Below are 26,351 nucleotides of genomic sequence, written 5' to 3'. Positions count from 1 at the left end.
CCTCCCCACACACACACCTGCTCCCTGAACACAGGGAATCCTTGGCACAGAGAATATTTGCTTATTCTTTATACTGTGTGAAACTTGTCTCCTTAAGAAAGCTCTTGCTGAGTCTTCCTCGGCAGCAGAGGGAAGCTGGTGCAGAGACCCCGCAGCAGACATTATGAGGAAAGAGTCTAAAGAGGAGGTCTCCTTTGGGTCCCTCCCCCTGAGACCAGGGAACAGAACCCCTTAGAAACAGGGGAAGAAAAACTTTAGGAGTCAGAAGGGATGGAGAACACCAGGAGAACATGGCTCACTGAATCAACTAAGCAGGGCTCACATGGTCTCACAGAGACCCAATTGGCAAGCATTAAGACCTACAGGGTTCTGCATCAGGTCTTCTGCATATATACTATGGCCGTTAGCTTGGTGTTTGTGGGGAACGCCTAACGGTGGGAGCATGTGTATCTCTTTCCCCTGCTCTTGAGACTCTTCATTCTATTGGGTTGCCTTGTCCAGCCTTAGTATGAAGGCTTTTCCTTGTCTTGTCTTGTCCAGCTTAGCTATTATCTTTTGGAGGCCAGTTCTTTTCTGAAGAGAAAACAGTGGGAGAGTAGATCTGTGGGAAAAAGGAGGTGGGGTCATTTAGGAGGAGTGGGGAAAATTGTGGTTGGAATATATTTTGTATGAAAAAATAATCGATTTTCAATTTTTGCTATGGATCTCAAACCCTGACAAAGTTTACCTAGAGTTTGCAGAAAATTATCAAGGAAATGAATTTGATTGTTTCCCTCCCCCTCTCTTTCTCTCACACTTGGGCACACTCACATGCTCTTGATCTCCCCATCTCTGGATGACTATGGCTTTCTCAGAGACCCATGAGCTTGGCCACTGGCAATGAAGGCACATTCTCTCTCTGAGAGAACAAGGAATTTAGCACTCTACACAAAAGCAAGTCCCCATCTTCATCAGCCATCCCCAGTACTGCCTGTACCTCTACTATCCAAGAGTTTCAGACACCAAGAGATTGTTGCCTAAGATGTCAAAGTGAGCACATCTGCTTTCATTCATTGCTGCTCCGGGCTAAGCGTGCTAAAAGGAAGGCCAGATAGCATGAAGCCTCTTCCCTCACTGGAGAATTTAGGCCCATAAAGGATGATACCAATGAGGTCATCATTGTAGTCACCCAGATAACCATGATGTGTGTGCATCCATGTACACCAAAGTCCATTACTATGAACATTCTCAAAACTAGGTACAAGGTTGAATCCTTACCTTCTAACCAGGGAAGCTTTGTAAGAAAGCAGATCTTAGAAGGTATCAGGGTGCATGCTATTACAGAGCAGTCAGGAATGATGTGAAAAGGCAGAAAGGACAGCTGATAGAAGATGGCTGAGGGCAGAATGCAGTGACCTCTGAGAAGAGCAAGCAGGGTGTGCAGTGTGTAGACACATCTGTGAATGGGTGTGCATTTACATGTGTGTATGTGTAGTAGAGTCTAGAGGTTAATTTATTGTAGTGCTAAGTGCTGGCCTCCAAGATTTGGAGTCCAAAGGTAGCCTGAGGGATCCTGACCCTAGTTAATTCTGATTGGTAAATAAAGAGGCCATCAGCCAATAGCTGGGGAGAAGAGACATAGGCGGGGTTTAGGTTTCCCCAGGCTAGAGACCACGAGGAAGAGGCTGAGGAGGAGAGTCGCCATGGGATAGAGAAGGCAGAAGACTCACCATGGACTCTGGGCCAAGAGAATAAGGCCCAGAGGACTGCCTGGTTCGAGCTAAGAGCAGCCCAGACGAAGCCTAGTAAGTAGTAACTCAGAGTTATGGGCAGGAAAGTGGATCCTAACAGCATGGAGGGTAGGCAGATGCTCAGCTATTATGCTGCTTAAGGCACACTAAAATATAAAAGCCGTGTGTGTCATTCATCTGGGGACATAAATGGTTGAAGACAAGAAGGAAACCCGCAATGGGAGGCAGGATTTTTAAATATATATATTAAATATATATATATATACACACACACATTTTTACTACAGTTGTACTCAGATGTCGCCCACTGGCCAGAGAGTCCCAGATATCCTCCTGCCTCGGCATTTCCAGCGCCAGGATTACACTCGTGTTATCACACCTGGCTTTGTTTCCCTCCACCAGCCATGGGCTATGGGGATCCAGTGCAGGTCCTCATGTTTGCCCAGCATCTACCATGCTGATTGAGCTTTCTCTCCAGCCCTGAAGTCCTTTCTCCATTCCAGTTTACACTGAGCCTCTGTCAGTGTCCTAGAACAAATTCACACAGTTGCCAACTCCGTGACTTAAAAGGGTGGTAGATATGACTTGAGATTCTAAAACGGCCGCACAGATCCAACCCATGAGCCCTCTGACCCAAGATGGAAGCCTTGGCAAGAAATATCAGAGCTGGGGTTTCTTATATTTCCATACATCCATAGGCTAGGGGATTCCCCTAAATAAACAATTCACCTCAATTATTCACTGACTTAGAATTCATCCTTAGAGGTGGCATATGGTGCGAATAAGAACAAAACCTAACCTCCATGGCCAGTGACATGGTGTCTGTCAAGGCTCCTCACCTCACAAAGACTCAGTTTATCAGCTGTGAAATGAAGTCATCACTGTTCTCAACACAAGCACTATGGTGCGTGTGCCCACATGCACACACACATAAGTACAAATAAATAAATGTTTGAAAATATACATTCTAGTTGGGCCTGGCACACACCTGTCTTCCAGTACTCAGGAGGCAGAAGCAAATGGATCTTTGGAAGCAACTGGGGCTACATAGAGAGGGATCCTGTCACAAAACAAATCACATTAAAGAGCCTTTTCTCTACTAAACAAGCTCCTCCTACAAATATCAATGGGGAATCTTAGCCTTTCGGCTGTAAGCCTTAGAGTCATCCTTGATTCTCTTTTATCTGTACCAAATCTATCAGAAAATTCCATTGCTGTACTTCAAATTATGCACACAACCCAACTGCCTCCTAGCCTTTCTCCTCTATCATACCAACCCGAGATGTCACCATCTCTCCCATCCATGACCTCTTCCTACCTAGTCTAGCCTCCACTCTTGTTCTGCCACAGACAGTAGATAGAGATGGGTTCTAAAGCCTAAGTGTACCCTGTGGCTTCCTATCTCGCTGTGGTCTCCACTGCCTGGCATCCTCCTGCCTCTGGTCCTTCTCCTGTTTTCTCTCCATTCTGTTCCAGCCACAATAATCTTGTGCTGTCTCTTGCTCAGGCCACTTACACTCCAGTTCAGGGATCTCTGTGCTTGCTGCCTCCTCCAGTCGGCATGCCCTTCTCTCTTCTGGTCACTAAGCAGACAGGTGCTAACTTGCCAAATCAGCCTTTTTGTCCAGGGCACGTGAGATAGCCACTTAGACACCTCCCTCTCCCTTCACAGCTTGAACAGTCTTGTATCAGCAGCATGTCTCAAATGGTAACCCACACACAAATCACCCGCAGGTCTTACTTATTAACATACAGATTCTAATTTTGTAAGGTGGCACTCAGCATGTGGCCCAGCCATGGAAGTGTAGACTCGATGTCACCACGCACACATGCTTACTGCCTGTCTAGCCCAGCTAAAATGAAGCTCATATGAGAACCAGAACTTTTGATTGCTCTTGCATCTCCTGTCATTTCCATTAGGGTCTTGTAAAGGAGGTATCATAAATGTCACTGGATGGCTGAATTGGGAATTATGACAGGATAGAGCAGGCACAGAAGAACCCTAGGTAGATGTCAAGTAAGTCCTAGGAGCTAGGTAGAGTCACACATGGTTATTTCCTGGAACTAACATAAATGTGGTAAGTTGGAGGAGGTAGCAATGCCAGGTCAGCTGAAAGTCAGCCACTGGGATATAAAAAAAAAATTAGTCAATACAGTATGAGAGAGAAAGCCAAAAGGCCAGGGGTTAGATGGACCAGAAAGCTACAGAGATGACATGGGAAAAGACAAGGCTCAAGGGAACAGCTTTAGTTGAGACTCTACTGCCCAATGTCATTAGTTTGATGTGGATATCATAGGCCCATAAATACACAGCTGTGCTCCAAGGACACAAAGATGGGAAGAACTGATTCTATTATATCTCAACCACCCAATTAGACTGTAAGAAACATGTCCTCTGAAGTATACTATTCCCTCTGTTTAACTAGTCCTCTGTCCACTTCTTTCTAACTTAAAGGATGTCTCATGTATTCTAATGAATTTGAAGGCTTGCTAGCATATCATATACAAATGTTGCTGCTGCTGCTGCTGCTGCTGCTGCTGCTGATGATGATGATGATGATGATGATGATGATGATGGCATTGATGATGATGATGATGATGATGGCATTGATGATGATAATGATCACAACATAATCTCACATTTCAAAAGGATTTGAAAATTTGAAACAGCGAATCACATCCGTAGAGGCTTGCCAGGTACCAAACACTACTCCAAAGACTTATTTGATCCTGACAACATGCATATGAGGTAGGAACCATTATTGTGACTACTGTGTAGTGAGGGGCAGGGGGACTGCAAAACAGTGGTACTTATGAGCAAGTACAAAATAAAGCATGTAAGAGCCAAGTCTTAAAAAGCACAGTGAATGAGAACAGGCTAATTTCATCAGAAAACTTGGGGGGTGAGGCACTGCTAGAACCCAACTCAAAACTTAGCTATGAATTTTCTGGAGGGCCAGAGACAAAGGAAAAGTAGATGGGCTTTAATCAAGGGTAACCTATGAGACAAAGCCAGCAACTTTAAAGAGGCACAGTCTGAGTGAACAAGGATGGAGTCAGAGAGGGGAGCAGACCCAAGTGATTAAAAGGCCAGCAAGGAGGAGAGGCCCCTGGTCCTGTGAAGGCTCTATGGCCCAGTGTAGGGGAATGCCAAGGCCAGGAAGAGGGAGAGGGTGGGTTGGTGAGCAGGGGGTGGGGGAGGGAATAGGGGTTTTTTCCGGAGAGGAAACCTGGAAAGGGGATATCATTCGAAATGTAAATAAAGAAATATCTAATTAAAAAATTTTAAAAAAAAATAAAAGTATGGTGAAGCCAAGACTAGATGAGGGAGGTAAGAGGTTCCACATGCTGAGAAAGCAACAGTTGGCCAAAGTCATCAACACTGAAGGTCAGCCCAGAAATACAGGATTCTCACCCTGGGGTCCTGCTGTGCCTTTTTACCCCTGAAGCAGTGCTTGGACCAGTGACCACTAGATCAGTTGAGAAACTTAATAGAAATATGGAAAATCCGGTCCCACCCTGGTCTGCAAAGAATCTGCCTTTTTAACTAGGTAACACCTAGGGTGATTTGAATTCACATGCAAGTTTGAAAAGGATTTCTGGCACTCAGCGGTGTTCAAGGTCCATGGTAGCAGTGTCCTTCTCCTACCCACTCTCTAGCTGAGGAAGCTGAGGCTTGCCATCGCTAGAGGATAATGAGACTGGGATTTGTTTCCAACCAGCCAATTAGCTTCAAATTCAGCTCACTTCTATTAAGGATTCTGTAGGCATTCAATCCAGGGAACCCAGAGAAGAGAGGGAAAGCAAAAGACAATAGCAGGCAAACCTCAGGTGGCATCTACCCTGAAGGACAGAAGCATGGCCCGCATAAGCTTCTGCAAAGAACAGTAATGAAGAACAACGAGGGGGAAGAGAAGGGGGAGGGAGAGGGGAGGTGGACGGGAAGGGAGGGAGGATAGGGAGGGAGCCTGTGTGGCAGAGCCAGAGCTTTCTGAGAGCATGGCCAAGCTAGGACTAAATCCAGTTCAAAAAAACAAGCCCTTTTACATTGTTAACAGAAGAAGAATACAGGTACCTCTGGCCAAGAAGCTGCCTTATCTGCGACAGGCCACCCTTCCCCCCACCCCCACTTCAGCTATCTGCAGTGCTGTGACACCTCTCCGAGGGCAGTTCCATCCGTTTAGCAAAATGTCAGTGTGGGAGCAAGCTGAGAATGAACACGTCTTTCATTTGCCAATTAGTCATGTACCATTTGTAACGGCTCTTGTGTGGGGTGTGTGTGTGTGTGTGTGTGTGTTGCATGTCATTTAAACTTTTTTCTTTTCTTGTGGTTAGTTTTGTTATGTGGGTAAGGGCTGTCCTGTGTTTCACTGGATTTCTGAGAGCCAAGGGAAGACACACCACACATATCTCATAAACTTCAAGAGGCATAATAAGCCCAAATTCAAGGTCATCGTCACCTATGTGGTGAGCTCAAGGACAGTCTGGGCAACATTAGACCTTGTCTGAAAAACAAACAGGAGGAGGGGGAAGACAGGCAAGAGAGGAGAAGGAGGAGACACAGAATATTGCTGGATTGCCTTTTCCTAAAAGAGACGATGGGACCCTTGGTGTTGTTCCAGGATGACCAGGCAGGGCCTATTGCCATGAATTGTCCTCATGGCCCCTGCCTGCCCCACTGAGCTTCAGGGAATCCCTGCTGTACTCTCCTCTTTCATCTTCATGGGAAACAGCAATTTCAGCACACGTGGGTGTGTGGTATGAAGGCACCAGCTGGTGTTCTTGTCTCAGCCTCCTGCTCTGCTGTGTTGTCTCCCTGCCCCTTCCTGAGAAGATAAGATCTGGATGGGCTTGTGGTTCTCTCCCACCAGCCTTAAGGTGATGCTAGGCCAGGTTCCCATTTCACAGGCCCCTCCTCAGAATCACACCCTATGTTTATTGTGATGAGCTCAGGCTCGGCTCGCTGGAAAACAGCATTGGGATGTGCAGCTTCCCAAAGCATAGGGCAAGATCAAGGCCTTCCTTTCTTCTCCTAAGATACCCAAGGGAAACCTATCTGCATGCCCTGAACAGCCTGCACCTCCTCAAGGGGAGATGTGAAACCTGAGGTTGCTAGAGATGCTGCCACCTTCCCAGCTGATGGGGCTGGGAGAATGAGTGCTTAAGGTTACAAAACACCGAAGTCTTTAGGAAGAACTAGCCTGTTCTGTAAGACTAACGGGCTAGTCCCCTTAACCCCGGAAGGAAGGAACTCTCCATCACACCCCTTTCCTTTCTGCTAGAGCTCCCAATCTCCTCCATCCCTCTTCAAAGCCCTTGACTATAAACAGGCCCGTTGGTACAGTTCCCCTTGATGCTCCTGTATCCTGAGACATCATTGGAGAGAAGGTTAAAACAGCCCTGTGTGCAGGACTCGCAAGGGTGGAGGGTGAAGGATGCAGGGGAGGGGGTTTAGGAGGGGTTGTTTCTTTACTTAGAAGCATCAAGGCTGCCTGACTTTTCACCCTGGCTTAGGTCTCAGGCTGAAAAGAGAGAAAAGCAGAGGTGGGATTTTTCAGTATGCATCTGTGAGAGCAGGGATCTGGTGAGGCTGTGGCCCTGTGTGACCCGAGGACAGCCTCTACTAGTGGTGAGCCCAGCAGCCTCCATTATGTAAGCCACAGAAGCAGGCTTCACACTACATCCACCAGATTGTGAGGCCAGAAGTGGGGGTGGGGGGGCCAGAGAGGGGTGACAGCTCTGGAGCTGGAGGTGTGGACATCTATAGGAATAAGACAGCCCGAGTTTAGAAAAGAGGAGGAGAAGGGAGCTGCAAAACAAACTGTCCTACCAGGCCTTCATCACTTCTTTTCCTGGTCCTCCATGCAATAACCTAAGTCACGGTCTTAGTCTCTGTCTGTTTGCCTGTGTCTCTCTGTCTCTGTTGCTGTCTGTCTCTGACTCTCTCCCGGCTACTCACTTCCTGCTCCCCCTCCCTACTTCTCTTTTCTCCTCTCTCCGGTCATATCCAGGACACTCAATCCTAAGTACATATGACTCTCATTTAGTGTCCCCCAAAATCTACTCACCCATACCTCAGAGGAATCTGAAGTGACACCCTGAAGAACATGTCTGAGAATTCGTCACATGACAGAATAGAACAAGATGGCGTGCTTCCCACAAGCCCAGAGCAAGCTTTGGTTCTAGCATCCATGACTCTTCCTAGCAGAGCCTGACCCCCACCCCAACCCACCCCACCCTGAAAAAAGAGGCCAGTTGTCTCCTCAGTGCAGCGAAGTGGGACCATGCAAGCACAGGCTCTGGCCCTAGCTCTCCTCAAACTATATTCTAGTTCCACTATTTTCTCTGTAACCCAGCAGAAAAGAAGTGGATTTCTCTACACCCCATTCTCTCATGTATAGAAAAGGGACAGAAATGATCTTTTATAGGACTAAGGGAGACACTCAGTACCTAGCATAAGGCCTGAACAGATCCAATGTTCAATCAGCAATGGTCATTCTTCTTATTTTTACTACCATAAAAGTCATTGTCAGGACCCCCAACACTCCACAGAGTCTCAATAAGCTACTATGGTCACTGACACCATTTGCCCTGTTAGCCCTAAGGCACCCAGTGCAGCTGAGGAAAGGTCTGACATCTTGAAGAGCATCTGATGCTCTTCCATCTTTGCTTGAAACCAGCTTTTTTTGTTTTGTTTTGTTTATTTGTTTGTGGTAGACTGAGAGGTTTCCTTGTTAAAGTTTAATCAGATCTGACCAAAGGACTCAAAAAGAGGGTAAGTCCTGATGGGGCTTCTGCCAGTCACTACTTCACATGGCTGCACCCACTTCTCCTCCTCTTCCTCTTCCTGCCCTCTTTGCTGATCTGGACTCTGCCTGATATTCTTGTCACAAGGTCATTGCCCAGGTGAGCTCAGCTCAGCGTGAAGCAAAACAGCCCATCTGAAGGCACCACGCAGCCCGTGCAGGGAGGGACCTCTTTCCTCCAACTCATGTTTTCTTACAAGCAAAGACTTTTTACTTTTCTGCTCCATATTGCAAAAAGGGTGGTTATCAGAAAGGGTGGTTATCAGACCCTGGAATCCCTCAAATGGGGAGCAATTCGATGCCTCTAAGTCTTAGGATGCTGGGTACCCAGACTGGTGGCCAGCAATCACTCCCTGGGGTCTCTGCTTGGGAATAGCCACTTGGCTTTAGATGGTGTCTGGGCCCAATTTGTTCTCCAAAAGCTCACAATGTCTGACAGTTTTTGAAGTTCAGTCTTATATCAGTTTGGGTAGTCTCCAGGGCAGAGCAGCCAGTCTTGATTGACACTGAGTCTTTTTCTTATCCATACTTACCGGAGTCCCTGCTCCCGGGGCTTCTAAGATCCTTGCTGAACCAGCTGCAGGTTTGCACGCAAGAAGTGTTTTTACATACTCGGGGCACAAGGTGTGTTTTATAAACACACAGTTTACACTGCCTGGGAACTTAGGGGCTTTCCTCTGGGCGGGAAACAGCTGTGAGGAGCTTGACCAACCTTCGTTTTGCAGAGAACACGATGTTGCCTTTGACCATCCGTGTGACTATATTAAGAGCTAGGGGCTCTAAAGAGGTATAGATATAGCCAGCAGCCATGACCAGGTTCCTGTTGTTATGCCTTAGGATTCTCCCAGAAATCTGAGCTAAGAAGGGAGGCTCGCTGTACACTGCCTCCCTTGCTTCCACTTCGATTGCTCAGAAATGACTTTGCATACTGCGATGCTCCACATCTGGGGTCTGCACACTGCCTTCCTGCAGCACTTTCGGCTGACTGCTGAGGGCTTCTTAGATCACAGATTCATGGACTCAGAAGCCTGGAAGGAATTTCAAGGGAGTCCTTCACTTACTTGGCACACCAGATAGTCACTCCTTCCTCTGGGTGGAGAACAGTGTGAGAGTACCCAAAGGCGAAGGAAGGTGAGCAAGACCCAGTTCCTGCCCTCAAAGTATTGACAGACATCAGGCCCATCTACCATCTCTCCAGTCTCCACAAGCGGGCTCCTGTTCTCCTGCCTGGTGTTCCCCTATCTCTGCAGACCCCTATCACGGTACCTACCACACTGCCTATAAAACACAAGCTTCCAGAAGACAAGACCTGCTAGGCTGGTGATACTGATGGTCCGTGGGTCCTTTTATGTGGTTTTCACAGAAGGAACTAAGACCAGAGTAAATACACGACATTTATTGACCACTTCAAGTAACTACCCCCACAAGGGAAGGTTGATGGCTGGTTGGACAGAAGAGGGTGGAGAAGTCAGAGAGATACCGACAATCTTGAGATCTCAAAGAGAAACTGGTCGAAATAGGAAAATCTAGCCCAATACTCTCTTGGCCCTCTGCAAACCTTCAATTATGTCTGAATCGGGGTTTGTTTGTTTGTTTGTTTGTTTGTTTTCTAGGACTGCAAAAACAAAATACCACAACTGGGTGGCTTCAGAAAAGAAATTACTTCCTATCAGTCATGGAGAATAGATAGATGTGCACAATCATCTGTCGATTCTCCTGTCAAGTGACAGGCTGTCAGCAGGATTGGCATCTTCCGAAGAATCTCTTTCTGGCTTACAGGCAGCTGCCTTCACATCTTTACCTTCACGTGGTCTTCTCTCTGTACATATGTGTGACTTAGTCTCTTCTTACAAGGACATTTTCATACTGGATTATGGACTACTCATATGAGTTTATCTTACTTTCATTACTTCTTTCAAGACCTCATCTCCCAGTATAGTCATAATCTGGCATTTCTGAGAATTTGATCTTCAATGTACAATTTGGAGAAAAAATGACACAGTTTCCCATATGGAAATCAGCTCTGGTAGCCAGATATGGTAGAGTCTACCTATAAGAAGAAGGGGGAGGTAGAAGGAAGGGAATGTGGAGGGAAAGAAAAAGAGGAAGGAAAGAAGTCAGCACTGGAGCTCAAGAAGTACCAGGGAGCTTTCATTAAAGATAGAACCAGTCAACCCCAGAGCCAAGAAACTGGAAGAAAATGCCATTCACACCAGTGATCAAACCTAATTCTAATTTGCCATCACTACCTGACGTATACACTGCCTTGTCCATTCCCTTCTGCATAGCTGAAGGATACCTGAGATTCCTCTGTTTAAGACAAGGGCAAGAGCAGTCAACAAACATCTCTCCCTTGGGACTATGATAAAAAAAAAAAAAATTATATGGATGAAGACTATCTCCAAAGAAGACTACTGGCTTGTTTCTCAAAACTCATCAGCAGAACACAGAGGAAAGTTCCAAAGCCATGTATGGGCTCTGTGGAGAATAGCCAGGCCAACAACAAGCAGTGCTGGTAGATTTCAGAGTGCCAGCCAGATATATGGTAAGCAAGACAGAACCAACGTGGGGCATGAAGAGATCCAGCCAGTGGCATGACCTCCCTTCCCTGTGGCTCTTTCTTGGCTTGTACAGAGTCTTGAATCCTCAGCCGCCTCAGACGCCTTTTACTGCTGCTTGCCAGTTGGCTGAGCATCATTTTGGAAAGGATTACAGGATGTGGGCTCCCTGATGAACTGATGCATTGTAATCGGACTTGGCTTAGCTTGTTTTCACAATGCCAAGGCAATGGAGGGGGATGCTGCTGACTCAGGGCAAGAAAGCCCAAAGGCAAGCTGTTGGGGGAATGACTGGGGATGAGGCAGGCCCAGAATGAAGAACTAAAATGGCTTGTGATGCTCAGAGCCCAGCACCTCAGATACAGCCCAGTTGTCTGAGGAAAAGAATGTTCCTAGTCTTCTCAGCAGCACCTGAGTAGACCTCGAGGTGAAAAGCCCTGGAATGCTTACAGAAACCAGCTGCCAACTTCCCTGGGTGATGTTGAAGCTCATCCCCAAACCATCTCAGGCAGGCTAGATGCCACCTCCTGCAATCTCATCCTGAAATTATATCAGTGCCACATACACCAAACTAAGATGCTAGATCTCTAGCTGTAAGCCAGAACATCAGCAAGAACACATCTTCCTGAGCCAAGTAATAATCTGGGATTTGCCTGGATAAAAAATACTTTTTTCCCCTTTAGACAAATACTGTATCAATAGAAAGCATAGTGGGGAATTGTCTCTATGTCAGAAGAAGCTCTGGAACAGACAGGACAGATGAGGCCATAATCATCTCTCAGAAGAGATGAGTCTCAAAAGTCACAGGGGATGCACACAGAACTACTTATACTATCTATTGTCCTCCCCTTTCATTATTAAGTAGAACATCATCTACACAACTTGAGGAATCTATCTTCACAAGGCCAGAAGAGTATTTAGCACGGGCCTTCTGGTAATCCCACTCATTCATTCGTTCATTCATTCATTCAACTTGTCTAGTGCTCAACTTGTGCTAGACACTATATTGGGTATAGAAAAGGATAAACAATAAGTCTACACGCTCTTGCCCAATGAAGCTTACATTCTTTCAAAGGAGAGAGAAATAATCAATTGCGCAGTTCCAAATATTTATACGTGCAAGCATGTGCTATCAAGAAAGTTGAGAGTAATGGGGTAGAATCCAACCTAGGCTGTAGTCTGAAAGGTGAATGGCAAGTATCTGAATTAAAAGATGAGCTCCAGAAAAAAGGGTATGCATGAAGGCTTTAAGGTTGAAAGAGTGTGACAAAATCAAGGGATCTAGGAGACTACATGTCAGATGGATCCAAAGAGCATATCTCTCAGGGAGAGCATTATAAACTTTCTAGAGGGTTGCTACTGTTTGAAGGCTCTAGTAGTAAAGGGTTAGTTAGTAGTTTTGGGGCTTTTGGATCACAAAGGCCCTAACCTCATTGGTAAATTAAGTTCTTGATGGATCGATAATTTGGTGGCATTATTGGGGGAGGAGGATTAAGAAAGATCTAGTTGGAGAGTATGGGTCACTGGGGATGTGCCCTGGAAGGACATAGCCCATCCATGGCCCCTCTTTCTCTGCTCCCCAGTTTCCATAAGTGAGTGCCTTTCCTTGCCACACCCTTCCACCACAATGGACCACAGACCCAAAAATATGGGGCCAAGTTAGCATGGCCTGAAACCTCTGACAGCGTGAATCAAGATGAACTTCTCCTTCTTTGTGTTGGTTTTCCTTAGGTATTTTTGTCACAGCAATGAAAAGCTGACTGACCTAAAAATTCTTATTTTTATCTGAGAGCAATGTGACCCTTTGCCATGGAAGTGTTTAAGGGAGAGGAAGTAATGATGTAATAGGATATGTTGACCTGAATACTCGCCTACCTACCTCACCTTACCTAGAAACAGAGATTAAACCTGGCCTTTTGCTGGGCAGTGGTGGCGCACGCCTTTAAGCCCAGCACTTGGGAGGCAGAGGCAGGCGGATTTCTGAGTTCAAGGCCAGCCTGGTCTACAGAGTGAGTTCCAGGACAGCCAAGACTACACAGAGAAACCCTGTCTTGAAAAAACCAAAAAAAAAAAAAAAAACAACATCTGGCCTGTTGTCTGAGTTCGTCAGGATCTGCAAGCACCAAACTGGGCAATTTAACAGAGTACTTTGCTTCTAGCAAGCAGAGATAGCCAAGTGCTTTACAGAGGTAACATTTAGCCTTGTGCTTTCAGAGAGGAAGGACATATAGGCTCCCATCTGAGTCATACAATAAATGATATCTATGTTGTAAAGCACAAAAAGCATGTAGCTTGAAAAGCCTCCCCTCTCATGGTGGCTGAGAAGCAAAGAGAGTGCTTGCCTCTATAACAAATGCCTCTCTCCTGAACAATCATTAAGCTTTGAATCCATCAATGGATTCTTCCATTCATGAGGTCAGGACCCTCATGATCCAGTCGACTCTCGAAGACCCACTTCAAAATTCTGCCACATTGGGGACCATGCCTTCAGCACCCAGCCTTCTGGTGGACACTTAAGAAACATACCACAACAGTAGATTTCCACTTCTTTTCTAGCCAAGTCTTTGTACTGCTGACCCCTGATCTGTCCTCTTCAGTATACATCAGGGGATGTTCTTGAAGAAGGTAAAGCCAACTAGCTAACCCCTCAGGGAGCTTCTCTGACCTCTAAAGACACTCTGTACCCAGATTCTGCTAGAAGAGCCAGCATAAGTAACGGGGCTCCCCCTATTGACGGCTAGTGTGGTGGGGGCACCCAGGGAGAATGTGGGGATGAGACTCTCCTCTGGCTATTTAGAAAAAGTAGTTTTCAGGAGTACCTCAAGCTCACCCACAACCTTACTACTCTCAAGTATGCATAGCTTCATCCTGAAGATTGTAGGAGCCAAGGTCCTTTCTGTGAGTGCTAGGGATCTCCAGACAACACAAAACTCGAAATAAAGGCCAAGCATGGTGATGCAGGCCTGGAATCCAAACACTGAGGAATCTGAAGCAAGAGAACTAGGAATTGGAGACCAAATCTGGGCTATAAAGTAAGATCTTATCAAAATGGGGGAGGGTGGAGAAAATTTTAAATTATAAACTAGGATAGGCCCTTATTTTAGTGCTGGACCATACTGGCAGGATGAGTTTGAGGGTCCAAAATATGTCAAGCTCAAAAATCAAATGTGCAGAGCAACTCAGTTAAACAGCCATGCTGACAGCCTTCTAGAGAGCTGGCTTACCTTTCCCCAAAGGTGTTCCAAAACACTGCTCACAACTAAACACAAGCTGACAATGTCCAGGGACATATCACAGAAGCAACTCTATGAAATATACCATACATTGTTCTCAAAGTACCCTGATATCCAAATAACCCTGAAAAAAAAAAAACCAACACCTCTGTGTGTCTGAACATACACATGAACAAGCTGAGGCAGACTAATGCTATGCATAGATCCTTCTGCAAAATTCCACCTTTGGAAACATGTATGAGCTGAGATCAGAAGGAAAGGCCTTGAATCCAGAAGTCCCAGAGGCTTGAGCTCTTCCTAGAGTCCTGCCAGGGTAGGAAGGAACTCTGAGAGCCAGACATCCCTCCTCAGATGCTGGGTCACAGTGAAGACCCTTCACAGACCCCCAGCACCCCCAGGTTCAGAAACCACAACACAAGATGCCCAAAGTCATCTTGGAGATGAAACATTAGTCTCTGCTAGCCCAACCAACACTGTGAAACAGTCAGAAGAGGCCAGGAGAGCATGTGGTTGTAGGGAAGATGGAGGCTCTGTGGTTAACCTTAGGGTAATTCCCACCCACAGGAAAGATTCTGCAATCTGGTACCAAGGATACTGTGTACTGCTCAAGTGGACTTTACAGTAATCCCCCATTATCAATATTCTGCTGTAGGTGCTATCAGTTGCCTTTGATCCAATCCAGTCTAAGTAACCTGCTAAAATCTTACAACATCCTGCTCCATCTTGTCCAGAATGTCATCAAGCTGCATACTAATGGACTACAGCCATCATACATTTAGTATCTCAGATATCAGATTGACGGTCTCAGTATCACAGTGCTTAGAATGGAGACAACCCTCCCATAACAACCTGAGGATGCATCATGATGCCTCACTTCATCTCACCATAGACATCATGCTGTCTCACATCATCCAAGGATGAAGATATTAATTACATGCAGCATAAATATAGTATTTAAGAGAGACAACAACCACATAAATTTTATTATAGTAGTTTTAGAAATAATTATGTTATTTACTTTTGTTACCCATCATACTTCATTTATAAATTAAAAACTTTAGCATAAATGTATATGAAGGAAATATATATAGATTTGGTACTCTTTGCGGTTTTGGGAATCTGCTGGGGTTGTATAACATATCTCTTTGATTAAGGATGGCTACTATACTCAATTGGAAGCTGACCAGACATAGAGGATGGGGCGTGGGAGACAACGAAATTGAGCTAGGCTCAAGCCAAGATGAGTGCTATGATACTGGTGGCCTCACCCAATCATAAGGGAGTCAAGGAGATGCCTCAATGACAGAGAACCTGATGAGTTGATATACACACTCAGAGTCTGACCTACCAGTGAAGCATAGAGTGGTCCGTCCAGTGGAAGATAGCTGAGAAATCGGGAGGAAGAGAACGGAAGTAACCAAGCAACAGGGGGGAGGGGATGGGGAGGTGGGAGAGGGCTGGCTTGTAAGCAATCAGCCAGTGGAAGATAGCTGAGAAATCAGGAGGAAGAGAATGTAAGTAACCAAGCAACTGGGGGGGTGCAGGGGGGGGCTGGCTTGTAAACAATCACATTTCTTGAGCCCCAAGCACTACCTCTGCTCTAAGCAGAGGTAGTACATGTGCCTTTGGAAAAATGAGTTCACTTCCAAGAGCCACAGCGTTTCCCCCAGGGAACACATAATGGAGAAAGCATGTCTGTGACTGGGGATGTGCTTCCATCGGTAGTATGCTTGCCTAGTGTGTAGAAGGCCTTGGGTTCAAACCCTGCCATCCCATAAACTGCCTGGGGTCCCAAATAACACTGTAACACTAGAACTCGGAAGGTAGAGGCAGGAAGACCAGGAGTTCAAGATCATCTGAAAGTCACACCGGGTGGTTTTAGGTTAGCCTGGACCATATATGACCTCGTGATGAGGAGGCACACCTTTAGACATGTGTGATGCCTGTGGGGAGGGTGCACAATGGTGTCCCACCACCAATGTCCTTTGCAGCGCTAGCATTTTACCTTGAGTTCTCGTCCAACAGTGACTTTATCTCCACTCTCTAGAGACCCTAACTCCTTAGCTTTTCCCAATATTCGAAGGACTAGAAGGGCCTGGTTTCCAAATAATGACCACTACTGCACCAGAAGTTAGTTTCTTGCCAGCACCCATAACTTCTTACCTTCTCCCTACATCAAGAGACAGGCATGCCTGGGCAGGCCTGACCCGAGCAACACCCCTCTCCAGGCTGGGCTGGGAGAGCTGACATCTCCCCAGAGGTGACTCAGAGTGCACATGTACCAACAGACCAGGTCCTCTGGGCTACCCCTTAGCCTAAGCCTAAGAAAACTGTCAGAACAGTTATCAGGCTTGTGCCCTTCTTCAATCCATGACCCATCAGTGAAGTCTCAGAAACAGAAGCAAAACCAGCTCCCCACAAATAGGTTAGCTTCTCCTGAGATGTTAAATTGTGTCTGTAGCAGCATTTCTTCACAAAAAGGTAAAGATAGACTCCCCGCCTATCTCTATGGTTTACTGAAATGTTTCTTTTTTCTCACAGTGCTGTAAACCCAACCCTTCCCCCACCTACTTTTTACCCTTGCAAAAGGAACTACTAACTTGAAATAATTGACCAATGATCTGTTCTCTACTCCTCTCTAGCTCTGAAGGTAATTTAAAAAGTGAAGACAATTTTCTCTCTCTCTCTCTCTCTCTCTCTCTCTCTCTCTCTCTCTCTCTCTCTCACACACACACACACACACACACACACACACACACACACACACACCTCCTCTTTTTGAAGAAAGGCAGCTTGATTATAGACCTTCAGAACCTCCCAGGAGAGGCCAGAGGAGATGAACCATAGCAGGCAAGGAAGACCATGCCTGCTTACCTAGACCTTTGCTCATCACTCTCAGAACAAGCCTCTTATCTCATGCAGGCAATACATGGCCAACACCACATAAGACAACAGAAAAATAAAAAGGGGACTTTTTCTAATAAATAGTCCTTTGCAGCTAATCCACTCTTTGTAACTGTCAGGCTTCATGGAGCTGGCAGCAAGCCCATCAGATAACAATGCAGCTGTGACCCGAGAAACGTGAGAAGAGAGGAAGATTAATAAAGATGAAAAACATGTTTGGTAGTTACATCTAAGCAGAGGTCCGAGAGGAGCCCTCATAGGATGTCTTAGCAGTTTAGAGACCCCACAGCAATAGGGGTCAGTCAGATTTGTAAGACCTGAAAGCAGAAAAGCCCAGGTCTTTTCCCTTCTGCATAGACATGTATTCCTTGAAGCATCCCAAGACAGCAATAATGAGAACGGCATCACTTGACAAGTCATATGACTTTATTGTCCCTAACCCTCCTGGCTGAGGACACACACAGCCTAGCAGAGAGATGTCCCAAAGCAGTAGAATCGCCCACTCATGTTCTACATGATCGCGCAAGTAGCCATGACAAAGCAAGGCAGAGCTACAAAGAAAGTGTTTTGACCAGCGATTCTATTTTCTTAACCAACACACACATTCAGGGAGATAGTCAGACTAAAATCTCTTGAGTTGGTGCTGCCCACAAGTATCTGGAGTTTGAGAACATATAGATTGGAAATGGTGTGTGTGTGTGTGTGTGTGTGTGTGTGTGTGTGTGTGTGCGCACACATGCAACTGTGGAAGAATAAATAAGTTTTGTTTTGTTTTACAAAAACGTGGATGATTGTCCTTAAAGAACAACATCCAAGGCTGAACTCTACCCTTGACATATAGGTGCACATATGTGTACCCCTAACACAGCAGGTGGGGAGAGGGAGAGGGAAAGGCTAGCCTTAGCTAAGTGAGCTGACAAAGAAGGAATAAAGAATTTAATTCCTTTATTACTTGTCTAAACCCTTATCCAATTGCCTCTACCATCATCTAGGATATCTCCACATTCTTCTCCAAATCAGTCCCTCAGAATGTTTTCGAATCCTGCCCTATCATTCTTAATGCTTTTCCTCCAGTCCCTGTGAGACTCAGTAGCCCTGCTGAGGTATAGCACGTTGCAGTGTCTCCAGCGAAGGAACCTCTGTTCTCTCAGGAAGGAGCTAGGAGTTGCAGGCCTCGGTCAGGAATCCTTCTTGATTGTTCTACCATTCACTAAGACAGGGTTTCTCATTTAAACCCAGAGCTTGCTGAGCAGATAGATATGATTCATCTACTGCCAGGTGTGATTAGTCTTACCAGGTAGCTGGGGCCTGTCTCTACCTTCCAAGACTAATGTTATAGGCGACCCACCACATCCCAGCTTCAACATAGGTTCTGAGTATCTGAACTCCAGGCTTCATGCTTGAGGGGCAAGCACTGAACTGTTGAGTCATCTCTGCACCCACCCTACATTGTCACTGAGGTTACATTAATACTGCACAAAATCCGCCATTTTAGTCACTTAAATCACAATGAAGTGACTTCCGGTATTGCATAGCCATCACCATTATCTAATCCCAGAACAACCCTGTTGTTCCCCCCAAAAAACACCAGGCACATGAAGCTTGCTTTCTACTAAGAAAAGCTGAGCATCATACTCAAGGAAAGATAAAATGCACACATAGGGCTGAGATTATAGAGCAGGCCCCTAAGGTGAGAGACAAAAACAGAGGACTAGAACACAGCTTGAAAGCTATTACACTTGAGAAAACGAAGCCTGGGAAGTAAGTAACTTGTTCAAAGTTCTACAGCAGATGAAGTCATACTGGATGGCGCAGACTTTGTTATCTTCTCCATAATAGATAATATTGATAAGGAATCCTTGGATTTGTTGATATATCTAAAGGCACTAGAAAAAGGGACAATTTTAGAGTAGTTTCAACCAGATGGTTTTAGGAATTTGTGGGGGAGGAGGGTGGGAGATAAGGGGGACAGGGGACAGTTAAAAACAGCTGGAAAAGGGAGTAGATTAGCGGGACTCATCAGCAGAGGAATCATAAGCCACATAGCAAAGCCACAGTTAATGAAGCCAAGAAATTCAAGAGCAATTCATAATCATTTGCTGAGAAAAGCACCACGCTAGGCCCAGGGGTATGGCGCATGAAGGAGAAATGCCCAACATTACACGTCCTTCACTAGGCCCCACCCACTTCCACCATGTCTTCCTAGATAATTTCTTCACTGAGCCTCTGAAAGGCATCCGAGCCCTCTCATCCACCCCTACTCTCTTTCTTAGATCTTCCTCTTTTTCTATCTATCCCCACTGTCAACACTACCTTTATCTAGAAGTCATCTCACCCTTAATTTGTCTATATCCCTACTCTTTCTGATAAGTACAGATCTTAACAACACTCCTTGGTCTTACATGAAAAAGTACACGATAGTAAGAATAGTAACTACTTGTGTCTGGGGAGATAGCTTACCAGTTCAGAGCACTTGTTCTCGAAGAGAACATGAGTTTGATTGCTAGGGTCCAGATGGTGGCTCACAACCATCTATAATTCCAGTTCTAGGGGACCTCTTCTGGCATCATAGGGCACCAGGCACACACAGGGATGCACAATCAAACATGTGAGCAAAGCACTCATACACATAAAATACAAAAATAAATTCAAAAGGTCGTAAATTCTTACAGAGTCCTTGCTACATGTCACACACTGCTACACCAGTTACTTAGCTGTCTCTGTGATGAAAAAATCAGAGCAGGAGCAAGGTATAGAAGAGTTTATTTTAGCTCACAGTTCCATCATGGCCTAGAGGATGGCAACCAGAGCAGGAAACTTAGAGCACATCCTCAAGTACAATCCCAACGCATGGTAAGGGAATTAGAAGCAGGGCAAGGCTATGAACTCTCAAGGCCTGTCCCTGGTGACACACTTCCTTAGCAAAGCTGCACCTCCCCATAACCTTATCCCCAAACAGCACCAAAAACTGGAGACTAAGCATTCAAATACCCAAGACTATAGATACATGGTCATTCAGATCATCATGATTACAAAAAAAAAAAAATACACTATATGCCCCCATTTGATCTCCATAAAAGAACTCAGATGAAGAAATCAGCTCAAAGATCCTAACTTTACTCAAAGTCATACAGCCACTGCACACATCAGAACAAAGATCAGAACTGTGGCGCTTATGAGTACAAAACCCTTTTTACTGAATATGTATATATGTGTATTATGTATGCATGTATGCTTGTTCATGGAGAACAAACACACGTGTTTACATGTGTGTATGGGGGTCTAAGATTGACTTCAGATTGTCTCCCTAGATCCCTCCCATTGTCGTTGAGATGAGCTCTCTCAATTGAACCCAGGGTTTTCTGATTGGGTAAATCTGCCTAAGCTGCTTGGGCTAGGATCTGCAGCCCCTCCCTTCTGAGTATTGGAATTACAAGTGGACTAGCATCCTCACTTGGCATTCACGTGGCCTCTGAGGATCCAAACTCTAGTCCTCATGTTTGCACGGTAAGCACTTCACCTGCTGAGCCATCTCCACAGCCCAGTCCAGAGCATCTGTTTTCTTTCTTTTATGTCTGACCTTATAATATAGTTTCATTATTTCCCCCCTTAGAGCCCTTTACCCACTATTATAAAGGGCTTGCCTTAACTGAGTGCATATCACGGGTAGACCTTCATCATAAGGCATTAAGACTGCTTTCCAATCATCTCACACATCAGTCTCTGCTTTCTACCAGGTTAGATGCATTTTTGAAAGCAGACACCTATATGTAAAAGTAGCTCACACACCATCTCACACAGACATGGATTGCTCTCCTTCTCACCTGTACCTTTTCAGCAACTGTGTCTGATTCAAACTCAGGAAGGAAACTAAAAGGCTTCCCTGAAGGTAGGATGGGTCCATACACCTTGACGCACACAGTGAGAGTCTCTGTGCAGTGCTGTAAGGACTGGGGAACGACAGACTCGGAGCAGCTCAGATTATTATGGTCAGCCTAGAACCCTGGGTTCTCTACCAGTGTCAACTGAGAAATTACAAGCCCCCCGACACGTGTCAGGCACTGCTCCAAGAACTGAGTTTGCAATGCATGAGTTCTCATACAAAGGCTCTGAGGTCTGCACTCTTATTCCCAAGGCTTTATCAATGAGGAAATCAGGACTCAGCGAAGTCATTTTCCTAAAGGCTTATTGCAGGTAGATGGTAGAAGTGGAATTTAGACCCAGGACTTTCTGGTTCCAAAACCAAAGGCAACCTCTACAATCTAAGAGACGATGCCTCCTATCTAAGCTCAAATGTGCAAAGTTATCACGTTAATAAATATTCTCTGTGTCAGGAGAACATTGACAGATGCATGGGAGATGCAGTTCCCGTTGCAGAGAGGCTTGCAGTCTACAGAAGGGACTGATGGGGGAGGGGAGAGACGCAGGACACGGGGCAACTAGATCTGGACAAGAGTGAAGCTGGAAGCCTGTGGGGGCTTAATGTGAGAAAAGTGTGGGGAGAACATGAGAAGAAAACTAAAGGGTGACTTCCAAGTTTTCTTCCAGTATTCAACCAGCACTCTAAGGTCAGACCTCTCACAAAATGCAGACCTGGAACATACACCATGTAGCCATCAGGAGGAAGGTAAACAACACTGTTGCAAAGTATAGCTGGGATTTACGGTGAGGGACACAGATGGCCATAGAGCGGAGCATCAGGAAGCTCTCCAAGCTGGAGCCTGCGTGGTTGTCCGATTGTGGATGGGTGGGAAGCCGGTGAGTGTTGCCGAGTCAGAGAGCAGCAACAGATCAGAGGATGACTCACTGGTGAGTGCTGTGGGCACTGACTGCTCACCCCTTTGATATTCCATTCATTAAACAAGTACTGACTGAGCCTCAGTGGGAGCCGGTACTGTAAGTGGGGCCTAAAAGAGGAGTGAATACCGGGAAAGCCTTGGCCCCAAAGAATTCTTATTATCAAGGCATAGGGCCACTTGAAGGTGTTAGATTATCTGCTTTCCAGATACCTGAGGATAGGCTATGGACACTAAATGACACAGAGGCAGTTAAATTGCGATCTAGTATGTTGTGTGTGGTGGTGCTAGGAGTGCTGGGCCTCGCTCATGCTAAGCAAGCACTCCTCCATGGTGGTATATCACTAACTCTGTTATGCAATTTTTAAATAATATTTGATTTAAAGGAATCTTAAGACATGCTCCGATAAGGGTTTATCTTTCCAAATGGAGGAATTATTTGGAGATATATTGGAGACGGAGAAATATGCAGGCCAAATTTAATTATAAATTGCTTTTTCATTGCCTTAAAACATTCAACCCTTATTCTTCAGAAACTGAATCTTATTACTACCACGTCTCCAGCACTACATCTGACTGTCCTAGAAATAATTCTAAAAGGCCTGTGATTTCACCCAGTTAATCATATTCAGCCCAAGGTATAAACATGACCATGATTTATTTTAAATATCCTCTACATTTGCAGGGATTGAAGTTGGTTTTGAAATGTGTAGTATAGACAGAAGAGACCTTGGAAATCATCCAATCTTATTTCCTTATTTTCAAAGTGAAAAATTGAGGTATGAAGGCATGAGATGGCTTTTCCACGGTAGATTAGTAGTTCTGGCAGACTCAAGTTCATATATCCTTAGCAGGGTTTTTTTGTTGTTGTTGTTGTTGTTGTTGTTTTGTTTTGCTTTGTTTTGTTTTTCACACAGAAAAAGAGCTATCCACCAAGGAAGAAACGAAGAGGTCAGTCAGCTCTCAGGTCCTACCAGGCCAGTCTCAGAACTGTAAGTTCACTGACCCACCTCATCCGTCTGACTCTTCTACCAACCAACCTGAACCAGCTGCTGAACAATAAATGTCACTTGACAGCTCAGTGTTGAGACTCTCCCTGGTCATAGGACTCACCTCCAGTGAGACATAGCTTGGAAAGGCTGGCCCAGAGCTGCCCAGGCTCTCCTGGGGCTACCTAGTTCTGTCCAGAACTCTAGTACAATAAGCCCTCGAGGAATCCAAAGCCATCCCGCTTTCTTAAAGCAAACAGACGTGAGAGCAACAGGCCACAAGCAGGAGTTCCTCACGGGTGATTCCCTTGGCCAGAGTAGACCAGCACCATCTGGCAATGTGGCTGAACCCCAGGAGCCCTGCCCTTGTCTCCACTGGGTCAGAGAAGTTCAAGGGCTCGGACCTTGGGGGAGGAAAGTTCAAGGGCAGTGACAAAGAATCCAAGGCCTCTTTGAGTTGGGTGGGAACTAGAGAATGCCCACCAACACCATCTTGGGTGGGAAAAGGAAAAAGAACTCGTGTATCCCCCAGAAGGCTGCACCCTGCCTGGGAAGCAAACTACCCAGAAATGACACTTGAGGACCTGGCTTGTGGCCATGAGTGCATATAGCTCAGGGGTTTTGTTTCCACTTTATAAATGGAGGGAGGCGAGGAAAGGAATTCTTTGGCTGAGTAACACAATACTTCAGAGTCCAGCCCACCAGGCTGGGCCCTGGGAAGAGCAAACAAGCGCTCTTCCCTGTCTTAACAGGTTTGTGGACACACGGCTGCCTGCCACTCACTGCACTTGTGAAGTAGATGCTGGGGAAAGGTGAGGGGAGCAGACCTCCAACCCCCAGAGATGGGCCAGGGCAGGGTGTACAGAGCCATCTACGCCCTCTCAGTGCTTGCTTGGAAAGGCTGGCCCAGAGCTGCCCAGCCTGAAAGCCAGCTCCTAGTCCAAGGTCTCTTCTTCTCTGGGACTTCCCAAATCCTTTCTTACCCTGGCCAATGGATTAGAAACGTACATGTGGCGCTGTGTCTCAAGAGCCAAGAACAAGCACTCAGACCACTTAACGAGATCTAAATGGTCAGACACAAAGAATAGATACAAACAATCACCGTTCTGGTTGTGCTTCCCAGAGGATAGGGGTCTATCGATACTATTTTCATCCCTGTAACAACCGTCTAAGTCAGGCCTTATCTGACCATTTTATAGATAGTGAGCAAGAGGTATCGACTGAAACAACTGCCACGTCCTGAGTCCATACTGTTTACTTCCAGCTTCACCCCTGCCAGCTCACTACAAATCCAGCAGCCTGGTCTTTCTCGGTACTGGAGATGAACAGAAGTAACACTGGCTTTTCCTGCACCAGAGGTCAGACTAACTCATGCCATTGCGGCCCAAGATGGTGAACGAATGAAAAAGTTTTCACCTGGCAAGCCTTAGCAGTTCGGCCTGACCCTTAATCAGGGCAGTCAGCCCAGCCACAGCCCAACCCTGGCAGGTGCCCTCTCGCCTCTCCCGCCAGCCCCGCCCATCCACACACTCCTGCCCAGAGCCCTCCTCTCGCTGTTTGTTTTGCTGAGAGTTTCCGTTGGCTCGCGTGTGGGTGTTTGTTGTATTTCTCCTGCAGATGGCAGACAGCGTGCCCTCCCCGGCATTACCCCACCCCAAGGGCTGTGTAGCAAGCAGGCCCGGCAAGGCCGAACAAAAGCCTAGCAGGTGAACAGCCCCGTCTGCCGGCGCCTTTTATCCAACCCAAGTCGCAGACAATATCTTTACAGAATTCTTTTCAACTCTGCCATCATCTGGAATTTTGTTCTGCCTGGCTCTGGTCCTGCAGGAGCCCCCCAGAGCACTCCACCCTTACAAAAATCCAGCTGCTCCTCTGATGGGGCACGGGACACTGGGTTCCAAGAAAGCGATTTCCTTCCTTCTTTCTTCAGTCCGTTCCAATCCCCTCAGAACTCAGAGATCCCGGTGATCACAGTAACTCTCTGGCAAAGGCTGTACAGATCACTGAGCTGTGGAAAACAGAAGTGACTCCAGTCCCATCAGAAGGAAGGTGACCTTTAGCCTTTTACTGCTCTGAGGGAGGTCATCCTAGGCCAGGGATGCCCTGGGGAATGGGAATGTTTGAGATACTATGTCTCAGTCCGTACAATGGATGCTCTGACCTGGACCTAGTCGGCTCACCTGGAAGAAGAGCCTCAGTCTCAAGTCTGTCAGTTTGTCTCCCTCCCTCCCTCTTCCTCCCTCCCCTCTGTTCCTTTCTCCCTCCTTTTTTCTCTCCATCTTCCTTTCTCCCTCTCCCACCTAACCCCCAACCAAGGAACCAGCTCAGGTACCATAGGAGACAAAGGTCAGAGAACATGCGATGTCCTCAGCACCCAGCTTAGAGTTCAAGTCACAACTAGTGACTCCCATTATGATTATATTATGAGTATGGGGTTACCCATAATCACCCCTGCTTCCCAGTAAACTGCCTGTCTCCAAGGCTCTACCCGGTCCCCCCAACCCCCGTGTTGATAGCTTGCTAGTTGATAGTTTATAGTTGAGTCAGTAAGGCCTACTCAGCCTTGTAGGGCTTTCTGGTCAGTTCGGTGGTCTTTTGTGGCCTGAGGAACAAGTCCTGTAGGTAAGAAGCCAAGCTCAAGCTCATTCTACCATCTTCTCTCTGTTTCCATTCACACAGGACCTCAGGAATACCCATTGTCCCCCAACAGAGAAAACTAATGGCCATAACTGCTGATCCTGCTGGCCACTTCTGTGGTTACCTGCAAGAAGGGGCTTGGAGCTGTCCCTGATGGCTGTCTGGGAAGCAGATGCCTCTCCACAGAGGAAGCAGAGAAGGCATACCAGAATACCATAGAGGCAGAACACAGGTCTCTCCAGGAGTGTCCCAACGGCAGCTTTGTGGATGCTGACATGGGGTCCTACAAATCCCTAAATCTAAGATTCTGGATTAGACTTCTAATCCAGTTTGCCAACTTCTAACACAAAATGGAGAACTGGAGTGGTAACGTAGGCAAACTCCGTCCACGGTCCTGACACAGTGTAACCCAGGTACATGGCCAGCCTGCATCCTACCTTTGGTTCCTGTGACACCTTCCCTCTTTGCATCTGACTTCTAGACCTTCAAGGCCTGACTCAGAATGTTTCTATTTCTGTGAAATCTCCAGCTCCTTCAGCTCCTTCTATGGGTCATTCCCCCAGGGCTTACAAAGTCCTACCAGGCTTTTTAATAACTTCTGGACTCCAGGAGTGTCTCACTCATCTCTGTTCTCAGAGATCTCTCATTACCTCATCTTCCAGCACCTAACACTCTACATTGCCAAGAATGAACATTGA

This window comes from Mastomys coucha, unplaced genomic scaffold, assembly GCF_008632895.1.
Source record: "Mastomys coucha isolate ucsf_1 unplaced genomic scaffold, UCSF_Mcou_1 pScaffold23, whole genome shotgun sequence".
Taxonomy (NCBI): domain Eukaryota; kingdom Metazoa; phylum Chordata; class Mammalia; order Rodentia; family Muridae; genus Mastomys; species Mastomys coucha.
The sequence above is the reverse complement of the archived record's forward strand: the minus strand, read 5'-3'. Positions refer to the sequence as shown.